Raw genomic sequence first — 12,634 nt, forward strand, 5'->3', positions numbered from 1 at the left:
ATTGATGAAAGTCAGTCATTTTCAAATGATCAGAATCTTTGCCGTTTGAGCAATAAGTGACTAACAAATAACTGCATAAATTTCAGGCTTATGAACATATTGATTAAGTCTCATGCAGACACGTTTATAACCGAGTTACTAAATAATAATCAACACTAAATAATCATCTTAAAACTTAAACGATTACACCTCGCATACATATAAAAATATTGCAAACGTGAAAAGTAAGTGGTTTATCAAGAACTCTTCTAAAAGAACGGACGAAGCCAATAGAAATCTTTGTTGAAGTAAGCAAGTTCTAAAGTTTTAAGCAACGCGATGACCCTTATCTGTCTACGTTACATAGCAAGTAAGTTCTGAAGTTTTACGAAAGCCGATGGAGCTCCTCACTATCAACGTTTCAAAGGAAGTTCTCGAATTCTAAGTTCAACGCTTAAAACTATGTGTGTTCTATATATCTATGTAAAGTGATTGTCCCTATCAGTTTATACGTACATGATTTCGCTTCTTATTTCTACGTTTCATAGTAAGCACTTCCTATATCTTCATACAACGCGATGCAGCTTCACAGTCCTGGGTTTCAAAGTGATTCCCAAAGTTCCACGAAAAGGGATGTCGCATCTGAGTGTCTACATGTCAGTGTGAGTAGCTTTGAAAATTCCTTGCAACAAGATGGAGTAAGCAATAAAAAAATATTCTGTGTTACAAGATGGTGCTTCTCAGTTTCACGCTTCAAAGCAAGTATGTAATGTTCTATGCATCGCATTATGCTTACCTGCTTCTACATTTCAGAATAATGTGAATGCTACAATTCCCTCCAATGGAATGGCCCTTCATAGTGTCTACGTTTCAGAGCATTAGAGTTCCTATGCTCTATGCATTGCCATGGCGCATCTCATTTCAACGTTACAAAGTAAGTAAGCAGTAACATTCTATGCATCACATATTATGCTTATTTGCTTCTACAATCCAAAGGAATGTGAATTATACAGTTCCGTGAAACGAGAGAGAAAACATTATTGCTCTGAAAGGTAGATACTACGAAGTGCCATTCTTTTGCACGGAACTGAAGAATTCACATTCTTTTGAAGTATAGAAGCAGAAAATAATATTTCTGCGAGTAGAAGATTACATCTTACTTTCTTCGAACCGTTGCAACGGGATGCGCTTCCGCATTGCAAGGAGCATTAGATCTTTATTGCTTTTACACGCAGACATTCATATACTTTTGATGTGTAGAAGGAGATGAAATCAATGCATTGTATAGAATATTAGAACTTACTAACTTTATAACATTATAATGAGATGTGTCACCGCATTGAATGGAGTGTTAGAACTCTATTGCTTTGACACGTAGGCATAATGATGCGTAATCCAGTTGGAAGGAACTGTGAAGCTTAGATTCGTTTAATGTGTAGAAGCAGATAAGAATGAAGCAGTGCATAGAAGATTACAGCTAATGGAGTTTTTACAATGTCTATTCTGCTTAGATTTAGCTATAATATATGGAGAGTGTAAGTATATATACTAATTAGAAATGTTTATTTAAAACATCATGAAATGATACAAAATTATATGGAATTTAATTGTAGTGGAGCAATTGGAGGGCGGATTACCTATTTACTATTGACTAAAGTATATGATGAGTGTGAATATATATGCTAATTTGAAATTTTTACTTTGAATATCATGAAGTGTGATTTCAACAGAGACATTTAATTGTAGAACTGAGAAACACTATCGCGTTGCATGAACGTTTGGAATTCAATTACTTTGAGAAGTGGACACTATGAAGCTCTATACAGTAACATGGAACTATAGAAATAACATACATAGTAGTGTAGAAACTAATAAGCACGATTGTGTTGTGTAGAACCTTACAACTTACTTAGTTTGATACGTAGAACTAAGAATTACCATCGCGTTGCATAGAACATTGGATGTTAATTACATTGACAAGCTGGTATTTAGGAGAGCTATAGAGAGAGCTATATTACTACTTACTTACGTTGAAACGAGAAGCCATCACGCTACAAGGAACTGTAGAATTCACATCACTTTGAAGTCCAGAAGCAGATAAGCATAACGCAATGTATAGAACGTTACAGCTTACATGCATTAAAACGTAAAAAGGAGATGCGCCAACGCATTGCAAGTAGCCACAGAACTTTATTGCCTTGACAACTAGACACTGTGCAGCGCAATCCCCTTGCAAGGAATTGTGGAATTCATATTCTGCTGAAGTGCAGAAGTGGATAAGCATTATGCTATGCATGGAACATTACAACTTACTTACTTTGTATCGTTGAAAGGAAATGTTGCATGGAGCATTACATGTCAATTACTTTGATAAGTTGAGACTTAGAGAAAATCTTCACATGTCTAGATGCGGTGCCCTTCGTGGCATACTGAACACTCTTGGGTTCTTATGATTGTCCTGCTTGTTCCGCTTTCGGTGTAATCGTCATCAGAATGTCATCTGATTTCTCGTAGTACGTTGATTCGTGGAACGTGAATGGTCCGATGGACTCCCGTCGACCCGAATTGCGGTTGAGCTTGCTCTTGCGTTCATCTCTGGTACACAGTTGGCCAGTTTCTCCAAAAACTTTAGAAGATCCGTGTAAGGCGGCACCTTGTTGTCTTTACTATGAGTTCCCATTGGAATAACGTATTAGCATTTATCTTTGCTCGAATGATGGAAAGCAGAAGTGTTCAATTGCGAGATATTTTCCTTGGAATTTTTCAGTGCGCGAAGAAGTTGGTTGACGGTGTCGACGATATTGCCTAGTGTTTCTGCAATGTTCCTTGGAGTTTTAAGAATATTCCAGATGGCATCACAATATTTAGAGGCAGCCCGACTTATACAGTCGTATTTACCTTTCAATAACTCAATCGCGTCGAGTTATGATATCGAATCGGCGCGAGTTATGATAGAGAAGTAGTCGTTGTGAATTTTGTAAAGACGTGACGTTTCGGTTTCGTCTTATTCTTCGAGGTCAAATTGGATGCCATCGAATCGTTTCCACGTTTCAGTTAACGCGTAAAGATGGGTTTGTAGTAAACGTATATCCGGTTGTTCTGATGTTTTGCATGTGTTAAGAAGTCGCGTGAAGGTAGTGAATTGACCGAATGTGGTACCACGTTTACGCCGCAGTGAACTGAGAATAATTTCATGAGGAATGGACTGAGCTTATTCGAGCGATCGGGTTGTCATCGTGGAACATGGATAAGAAAGGAATGGACGAATAAACGAGTCTACCTTTTCAATGTGAAGATATCAGGTATGTTAAGGTCTGCCATGATGTCTGGATCCCCTGGTATGTCCGACTTGTTGCTGCTGAGAATCTGAATTTGTCCTGGAGCGTTGGCTTGATCGCTGGCATGATTCTTGGGCAACTGAATGTTGATTGATTGACACACATTGATTGACAGGTAAGCGTAACGCTACGTATAGAGGAGTACAACTTAATTACATCGAAGTGTTGAAATGAGATGCGCCATCATGCATGTAGCATTAGAAATCTACTGCATTGACACACAGACACTATGAAGTATCATCTCCTTGCAAGAAACTGTGGAATTTACATTCTTTTGAAGCGTAGAAGCAGACAAACATAATCCTGAGCATAGAAAGTTACATCTTACATCGAAATGATGAAATGTGATGCGCCATCGCATTGCATGCAGCAGTAGAACTCTGCTGCTATAATACGTGAACACTATAATGCCGCAACCCGATGCATGGAACTATAGCATTCACATTCGTTAGAAGTGTATGAGCAGATGAGCATAATGATATGCTTAGAAGATTACAGGTTACATACTTTGAAACGTTGAAATGAGATGTATTATCGCGTTGCGTGGAGCATTAGAACTTCATGGTTTTCACACGCAGATACTGTGAAGAACCATCCTATTTCAAGGAACTACAGAGTTTACATTCCTTTAATGTGTAGTAGCAGGCAAGCATAATGTTATTGAAGGATTATGAAATAATCTTAATTTAAACGTTAATCAATAACTCAGGTTTAATGTCAATGTTATGTACGTGGAATATTCTAGAATGCGAGTGAGAGCGAATGTGCAAAGCAAATGAGTTTTTCGTGTGAATCTTTTAAAATAATGAAGCAGTTGTTCATTAGCAGTCTTTGGAGTAATATCTCAGTTGAAAAGAACTATTTAATGATATAAAAAATTTTATAATTGTCTTTTATTAATAAGTTTCCTACAATTTTGGGGTTTCGGACGTAGTAATTATCAAGAAGATATTCAAGAATTAAATCGGATACGTTCTAAAGATTGAAGTATTATCGAATATTTGAAGACAGAACGTTCAAGATAATTCCTTGACGGTCTAGAACGTTCGAGAAGATACTCAAGCGACGCGAGTGTAGTTTTGAGAGATAGTGCGAGAACGAATATCGATTTGAGTAAAATTACAGTTACAGCGCTAAGAGAAATATTAATAGAGCATAAACTACTTACTGCTGGTTCGAAAGCTGAATTAATTTCCCGTATTGATGGAAGTTGACCCAGACGGAACGTGAAGTTCATGAAGATAATGAAGAGTCGTGTTCTGGTGTATCACCAAACGTGCAGTCATCAATGAATCTACAGCAATCTGAAATTGATCTTTTCTTAAAAGAAAAAGTATTAGCAGAACGTGAGTTAGCCGAGTTGCGCCTTGAGTTAGATCCGGTGCGACAGAAATTACAGTTTGAGTAAATTTCGGAAAATAAGCAACGAAGATCGACGCGTAATTTTGAAGGCGAACTATTTGATGTTGTTAGTAGCGGTGACAATTTCTTAATAGTCTAAAGCAAATCTGGTGATTATAAAATTTGGGAGAAGCAGATCAAATTATTCAAGACGACATATAAATTGGAAGATGACGTTGCACGAATACTTATCGGTATGCTACTGAAGGGAAAAGCACTTGAATGATTTCTTTCTAAACCAGAATATATAACTATAGCATTCAACCAACTGCTGGAAGAATTATGAGTTGTGTTTTATCATCCACAAAGCGAAATTGAAATGAAGAAGAAATTTGAAGAGCGGTTATGGAACAGGAACGAGACATTTCATGAATATTTACACGAGAAGAACATTCTTGGAAATCGAGTACCAAACAATGACGATGAAATACTTGAATATCAGATTGACAGCATTTCCGATTAAATGCTCCGGAACCAGGCGCGTATTCAACAGTTTACAACAACCGATCAACTTTCGAAAGCGTTTGAAAACGTAATTCTTCGAGATCAAGGTTTGTCGAGTGTGCAAATGTCAACAAAATCTTAGAAGTGTGAAGACAGTTTCGTTAGAAATGAACGAAAAGAGGTGGTCAGTGTTGGAAAGATGAAGGAGTTCACTGGTAATATTGTACGATGTTATATTTGTGGTGGGCACGATCATATTAGCGTGAATTGTCCAACGAATGATCGCGGTGTAAAATGTTTTATATGTCAAGAACCTGGACATATTGCGTCGAAATGTTCCAAGAAATTTAAAACGAGTGAAGAGAGCTGCGCGACATTATGTGTATCGTACCGAAAGTATCTCAAAAATGATTTACGGATACTTAACGGATACGAGATCGAAGCATTAGTAGATTCAGGAAGTGATTTTAGTTCAATTCACACCGACGAGTTTATTAAGTTCGGTTCTCCGCAATTACGACACAATGAATTACATTTAGATGGTATAGGTTCAAAGAATGATACAACATTTGGTGAATTTCAAGCAGAAATTACCGCAGGTGGGCACTCATATCCGATTTGTATACATGTAATCTCTCATACTATTGTTCGTTGCTGATAGCAACGAATTTCTTAAGTGTAACCGATGTTAGCATTAGAGGTTGTAAAGTAAATTTTCGTCCATTACCGAAAGTAACGCGCGAAATTGTTGAAAGAGAAAATACTGTACCTGAAATACTTAAAATAGATGTAACAAGTGACGTGTTAGATGTAAATCAAGTTGGTGTGTCTCATGTATTAGTTCCTAATTAGCGAGTGGCGATAGAATATCTTGTTAGTAATTACAAGCCGAGTAAAACCTTTGAACGTGAAATTGCAATGAAATTAATATTGAAAGGCGAAGAGTCTGTATATCAATTGGCGAGACAATTGTCAGCGTTGCAAAAAGTGATTGTTAATGCGCAGATAGAACAGTGGATTGTGGCTGGAGTCGCTCAGTTGTCTACTTCTGATTACGCGAGTCCGGTTTTTCTCGTTCGGAAGAAAAATGATTCGTTTATATTATGTGTAGATTATCGACAAATTAATAAGAAGATTATTAAATATAGATATCCGTTACAACTGATTGAAGATCAATTAGATCTGCTACAAGTCGCGTGCATTTTCAATACTCTTGACTTGAAAAACGGTTTCTTTCACGTGCGACAGGATAAATCAAGTCGAAAATATACAGAAATTGTTGTACCAGATGGTCATTATGAATTCTTACGAGTCCCTTTTGGTTTATGTAATTCTCCAGCAGTTTTTCAAAGATTTATAAATACCATATTTAGAGATCTTATTCGTGAGGAAATTGTTTTAGCATACATGAATGATTTGATTGTTTCATCAAATGATACTGAACGTGGGATCAAATTCTTGAAAGGGTTTTAATTGCAGCGAGCGGAGCCGGTTTAATATTTAGTTGGGAAGAACGTTGTTTCGGGTCAACTTCTGTCGAGTTCCTCGGGCATGTAATCAACAATGGTTGTGTTCGCCCCTCACTGAAACTGATGCAGTCAGACGATTTCTAGAGTCGACAAATGTTAAACATGTACAAAGTTTACTTGGACTCATCGGGTATTTTCGTAAATTTATCCGTGAATACCCTGTAATTGCGCGACTTTTGCATAACCTTCTGCAAGCGAATGCTAAATTCTGTTCTGGAGCGACTTAAATGGAAGCACTCATACGACTTATACCTTTATTGAGTGAGAAACCAATGTTGAATTTGGTTCAGGTAGAAGTAGACATGGAGTTGCATACAGATACTTCTGCGTTAGGGTACGGAGTAATTTTATTTCAAAGAAATAACGAAGATAATTCTTTTTACCCTGTATATTATTTTCTAGTGGTAAGACAACTTCTACTGCATCTAAATACAGTAGCTATGAGTTCGAAGTTTGTGCAATAGTAAAAGAAATTAGGACTTCATTTATTAGGAATTTCGTTTGTTATTGTTTTTGATTGCCGAGCTATTACTCTTACAATAAATAAGAAAGATCTTTGTTCGTCCAGAGAAGAACACGATTCATGTTGATGTGCTTAGTAGAAAACCTCCTCCTACGAATTTCTTAATCGATGAATCTGATGCAAGTCTTACGGATCGTTTGCGGAAAGCACAGAAAGAAGATGAGACTGTAATGAAACTTCGAGATTTAGTACTTCAAAACAAGACGAATGATTATGTTCTGCGGGAAAATTTACTGTACAGAGAGTCTGCAGGTGGTATTCAACTAGTAGCACCATGTCGGATGCAGATATAAGAAATAGGGCGAGCTCATGAGAGTGAACATTTTTCTGTGGTCAAGACTGAAGCTATCGTACATAAAGATTATTGGATTCCAAATCTTCGGCAGCAAGTTGAAAAAGTGGTAAGAAAATGTGTTGCATGCATTTTAACCGAAAAATGCAGGGGTCGCAGGAGTATCATTTAAATCCGATTGAAAATGGGAGTATTGCTTTTGATACATTTCATTTCGATCATCTTAGACCGTTACCATCAACAAATAAAACGTATCAGTACATATTTATAGTGGTAAATGCTTTTACAAAATTTACATGGCTTTATGCTACAAAATCTACTACTACTAGATGAAGTTTTGACACGCCTGAAGAAGCAAGCGACTATTTTCTTTAATCTGCGTCGAATAATTTCTGATAGGGAAACGGCTTTCGCAGCAAATAATTTCAAGCAATATTCTCGAGAAGAAAATATAGAACATGATTCAACTACAACTGGAAATCTTAGAGCTAATGGTCAAGTTGAACGTCGTAATAGAACATTCATACCGTTGTCAATAAAATTAGCTACACCTAAGCACTGTGAATGATGTAAGTATTTAGAAGTAGATCAACAATGTTTGAAATCAACAATACATCGAAGTATTGGTACGTCACCGTTTCATCTTCTCTTTGGGACACATCCTCGACTTAAAGGTTATCTTGACATCCGAGACATACTTGAAAAGGAATGGATCGCACCTTTTCAAGATAAACGGGATGAAGTACGACTTCAAGCAAGTAAAAATATATCCAGGATCCAATAAGAGAATAGGCGAACTTTTAACAAAAGTAGACGAAAAGCTAGAATTTATCGTGATGGAGATCTAGTAGGAATTAAATGTATGCAACAGAGTCCTGGTCTAAATATACCTCATAAATATTTTGAACCATATGAAGTTGCACGAGTTTTACGCAATCAACGATTTGTAGTTTGAAAAGTAGGGGAAGGAGAAGGACCCCTATAAACATCGACGTCAGCAGATTCTATGAAATTGTGGATCGAAGAAATCTATGATATTTATCTGAAATCGAAGGCGACATGAATGGAGACATTCGGAACGATTATTCATGCAGGACGGCCGAGTGAAGAATAACGAAATTATCTTAATTTAAATGCTAATCAATAATTCAAGTTTTAAATATTAGGTGCGTGGAATATTAAAGAATGCGAGCGAGAGCGAATGTGCGGAATAAATGATATTTCATGTGTATGTTTTAAAACGATGAAGCAGTTGTTTATTAGCAGTCCTTGGAGTAATATATCAGTTGAAAGGAACTATTTAATGATTTACAAAACCTTGTAATTGTCTTTAATTAATGAGTTTCCTACAATATGGATAGGAGATTACAGCTTACTTAATTTGATACGTACAATTAAAATGCACAGTCGCATTGCATGGAGCATTAGAACTCCATTGTTTTGACAAGTAGACATTGTGAATTCACAACCTTCTGAAGTGTAGAAGCAGATAAGCATAGTGATATGCATGAAAGATTACACTAACCTTACTTTAATACGGTGAAGTGAGATGCGCTAATGCATTGCATGGTGCACTTCAGATCTACTTCTTTGACACGCAGACACTATGACGCGCCATCCTGCTGGATGGAAATGTAGAATTCACAATCTGCTGATGTGTTGAAGCAGATGAACTTAATGCTATTCATAGAAGATTACAGCTAACATACTTTGAAACGCTAAACGAGATAAGCCATCGCAATGCATGCATCATTAGTACACTAGTACTGACGCGCAGACATTGTGAGGCACCATCCCGTTGCATGAAACTATAGAACTCACATTATTGAAGATTGTAGAAGCAGATAAGTATAATGATATGCAAACACGATTACACCTTACTTACATTGAAACGTTGATATGAGATGCGACGTTGCATTGCATGGAGCATTAGGACTCTCCTCGTTTGACACGCAGACACTGTGAAGCGCCATTCCATTGCATCGAATCATAGGATTCACTTTCTTTTAAAGTGTAGAAACAGTTAAGCATAATGCTATGCATGGAGGATTGCAGTTTACTTTGATTGAAACGTTGAAATGAGATTTGCCCCAGTATTGAATGGGGTATTAGAACTTCGTTGCTTTGACACGTAGACATTATGAAGCTCCTTCCTGTTGCATGGAACTGTAGAACTTACACTCTTTTAGAGTAGAAGCAGCCGGCATAATGCCATGCATAGTAGATGACAGATTACTTACTTCTATACGTTGAAATGAGATGCGCTATCGCATGGCATGGAGCATTAAAACCCTACTTCTTTGATACGCAGACACTATGCAGACGAACCCCGTTGCATTGAACTATAGAATTCACATTCTTGTGAAGTGTACACGCAGATAAGTATAATGCTACTCACAGAAGGTTACAGCTTACAAGGTTTGTAATGTTGAAACGGAATGTTCCACTATTAAAGGAACATTATTAGTGAATAAACCTTTCCTTATGAAAAAAAGAGAAATATGGAAAGTACAAAAACCAAGAGGAACATTAAACAATTTGATGGTGATCGCTACAGTATGTTGCAATTAAGAATTGGTGAACTGTTAAGCGAATTGGATAATTATTGATGAACCCATTCCAGTAAAAATAACTGAAAATTGGAGGAAAGCAGAGAGGATGCTGAATATTTAGCAGATTCCATTTTGAGCTTCGCAAATAATACGAAAACTGCTGCTGAAGTTTTGCAGAAATTGGATGGCATATATGAAAGGGATAATTTAGCCACGCAATTGGCTGTTAGAGAAAAACTATTAAGTTTAAAACTACAGGGAGAGCAGCCCTTGATCAAACATTTTACACCACTCAACGACATAATCACGGAACTCTTAGTAGCGTATGTAAAATTAGAAGAAACGGATAAAGCTTTTCATTTACTACTAATCCTTCCAACGTGCTATGGCGAGTAATTACGGCAATAGAACATTTCCCGAGGACAATCTAACATTAGCATTTGTAGAAACTGGTTTATTGGTCCATGAAGTAAAATTACGAACAGGCTGCTCGACAAGCGCGAAAGTATTACATACTGAGAAGATACATACAGATAGAGATAATTTAAATGGCCAAAGAAACGATAAATATAAAATGCCATGATAGTGGGCGAAAGGGCATAAGATAAAAAAAGAATGTTTCTATTATAAAAGAACAGTCCAGCACGCGGAAAAGAAAAAGGTGATCGCCCAAGCAGCTCAAGTAACAGAAGAATTGGATATTGCAAAGATTTGGTCATCCTCGTTTGCCTTTAAGACGGGGTACAATGAAAATGGGGAAGACGATAAAAACAAATTAAAGTTTCTGTTGGATTCCGGAGCGTCGGATCACATTGTCAAATGTGATAATGTCTTTTCGACATTCGAGAAGTTGAGTCTACCCTTGAAGATTTCGGTGGCAGAAAGGTGCTGTCCGATAGAGGGATGCAAGAAGCAGGAATAGACATCGTATTTGTAACAGATGGAAACAGTCAGGTAATGAAAACTGGTCAGAAAATAATCAAAGGTAAGGAATAAAATAGCTTATCTATTACTGATTTTCAAATGAAAAATGATGAAAAGTTGATTAATCACCAGATTCATAGTGCAATAAATAATGACTATGAACTGTCGCATCAGCGTTTGGGCCACATTGGAAGATCAAAATTCGTAGAATTGAAGAATAAAAAAATGATCAATGATGTAAATCATATTGAAATGATAGTGCCGAATGATAATTTATGTGAGGCTTGCATTAAAGGTAAGCAAGCACGGTTATCATTCGAAAAGGTAGAGAATATGGAGCATGTAAAGCGACCATTGTTTATTATTTTGTGGCGGCACTCGCCACTAGAGGGACAGCACCGTTTAGACTTTCCTGCAAGTACTCGATGGCCCATCCTTTCCAATATATAGAAGTTCTGAACTGTTCCTAATATCCCAGCGTCTAAGGCAGGGCCTGCTAGGTAGCCTTACTGATGAGTCCACTAGCAGGCCCAGGACGAAACGTTCTTCCCCTCTCTTTTCCTTCCTGCTTTCTTCCTCCATTTTCACAGCAAACCGAAGCAGCGCAGCCGCTTCAACTTATTCAGATGTATGTTGTTTTATTATTCCTTCAACTATTAACGGAAAGAATTATTTTCTCCTGTTTTGTGGACGAATATACGCTTTACCGTGTAGCATACCTGATTAAATATAAATCAGCAGTATTTTCTGCACTTAAAGATTTTGCAACTGGATGCGAGGCTCATTTTAATTTAAAAGTTGTTTAGTTGTACAGCGATAATGGCAGAGAATATCTGTCAAATGAGATGAAAGATTATTGTGTAGAAAAGGGTACTAGTTACCATCTAACAGTTCCGCGAACTCCCCAATTGGTGTTTCTGAGAGAATGGTCAGAAACGTTACAGAAAAGGTACGCACGATGATAAGTGGTGCCAGTTTAAATAAACTGTTTCGGGTGGAAGGAGCTTCAACTGTGACGCATTTAATAAACTTAAGCCCGACAAAGGCTTTAAAGCAAAGTAAAACGCCATTTGAAATGTGGCTTGATAAAAAGCCTAAAGTAAAGTATTTACGAATTTTAGGTTCCACAGCTTATATTCATGATAAGACTCTAAAAACCATGTTTGATGAAAAATCTTGGAAAGGAAATGGAAATCATGGCCAATAGATAATATTATGCCTAATGATTGTGATTTCTACTGTTCCATGCAACGGGATGGCGCTGTACAGAGTCTGCTTGTGAAAAGGAAAGAGGTCTAGTACTTCATGCAATTCAAAGCCGCATCTCATTGCAAATTTTCAAATTAAGTGAGCTAAAACTTCTAAACAAAGCAATATGCTTATTTGCTTCTACATTTCCAAAGATTGTGAATTATACATTTCCATGGAATGGAATAGCGCTTCATAGTGTCTGCGTGTCAAAGCGGTAGAGTTCTAAAGTACCATGCAATGCGACAGCGCATCCCATTTAAACGTTTCAAAGTAAGTAAGCTGCAATCTTTAATTAATAACATTATGCTTATCGGCATCTACACTTCCTATAAATATGAATTCTACAGTTCCGTGCAACGGGATGGCGCTTCAGTGTGTCTGCGTGTCAAAGCAATGGAGTT

Source organism: Xylocopa sonorina, chromosome 7, assembly GCF_050948175.1.
Source record: "Xylocopa sonorina isolate GNS202 chromosome 7, iyXylSono1_principal, whole genome shotgun sequence".
Classification (NCBI taxonomy): domain Eukaryota; kingdom Metazoa; phylum Arthropoda; class Insecta; order Hymenoptera; family Apidae; genus Xylocopa; species Xylocopa sonorina.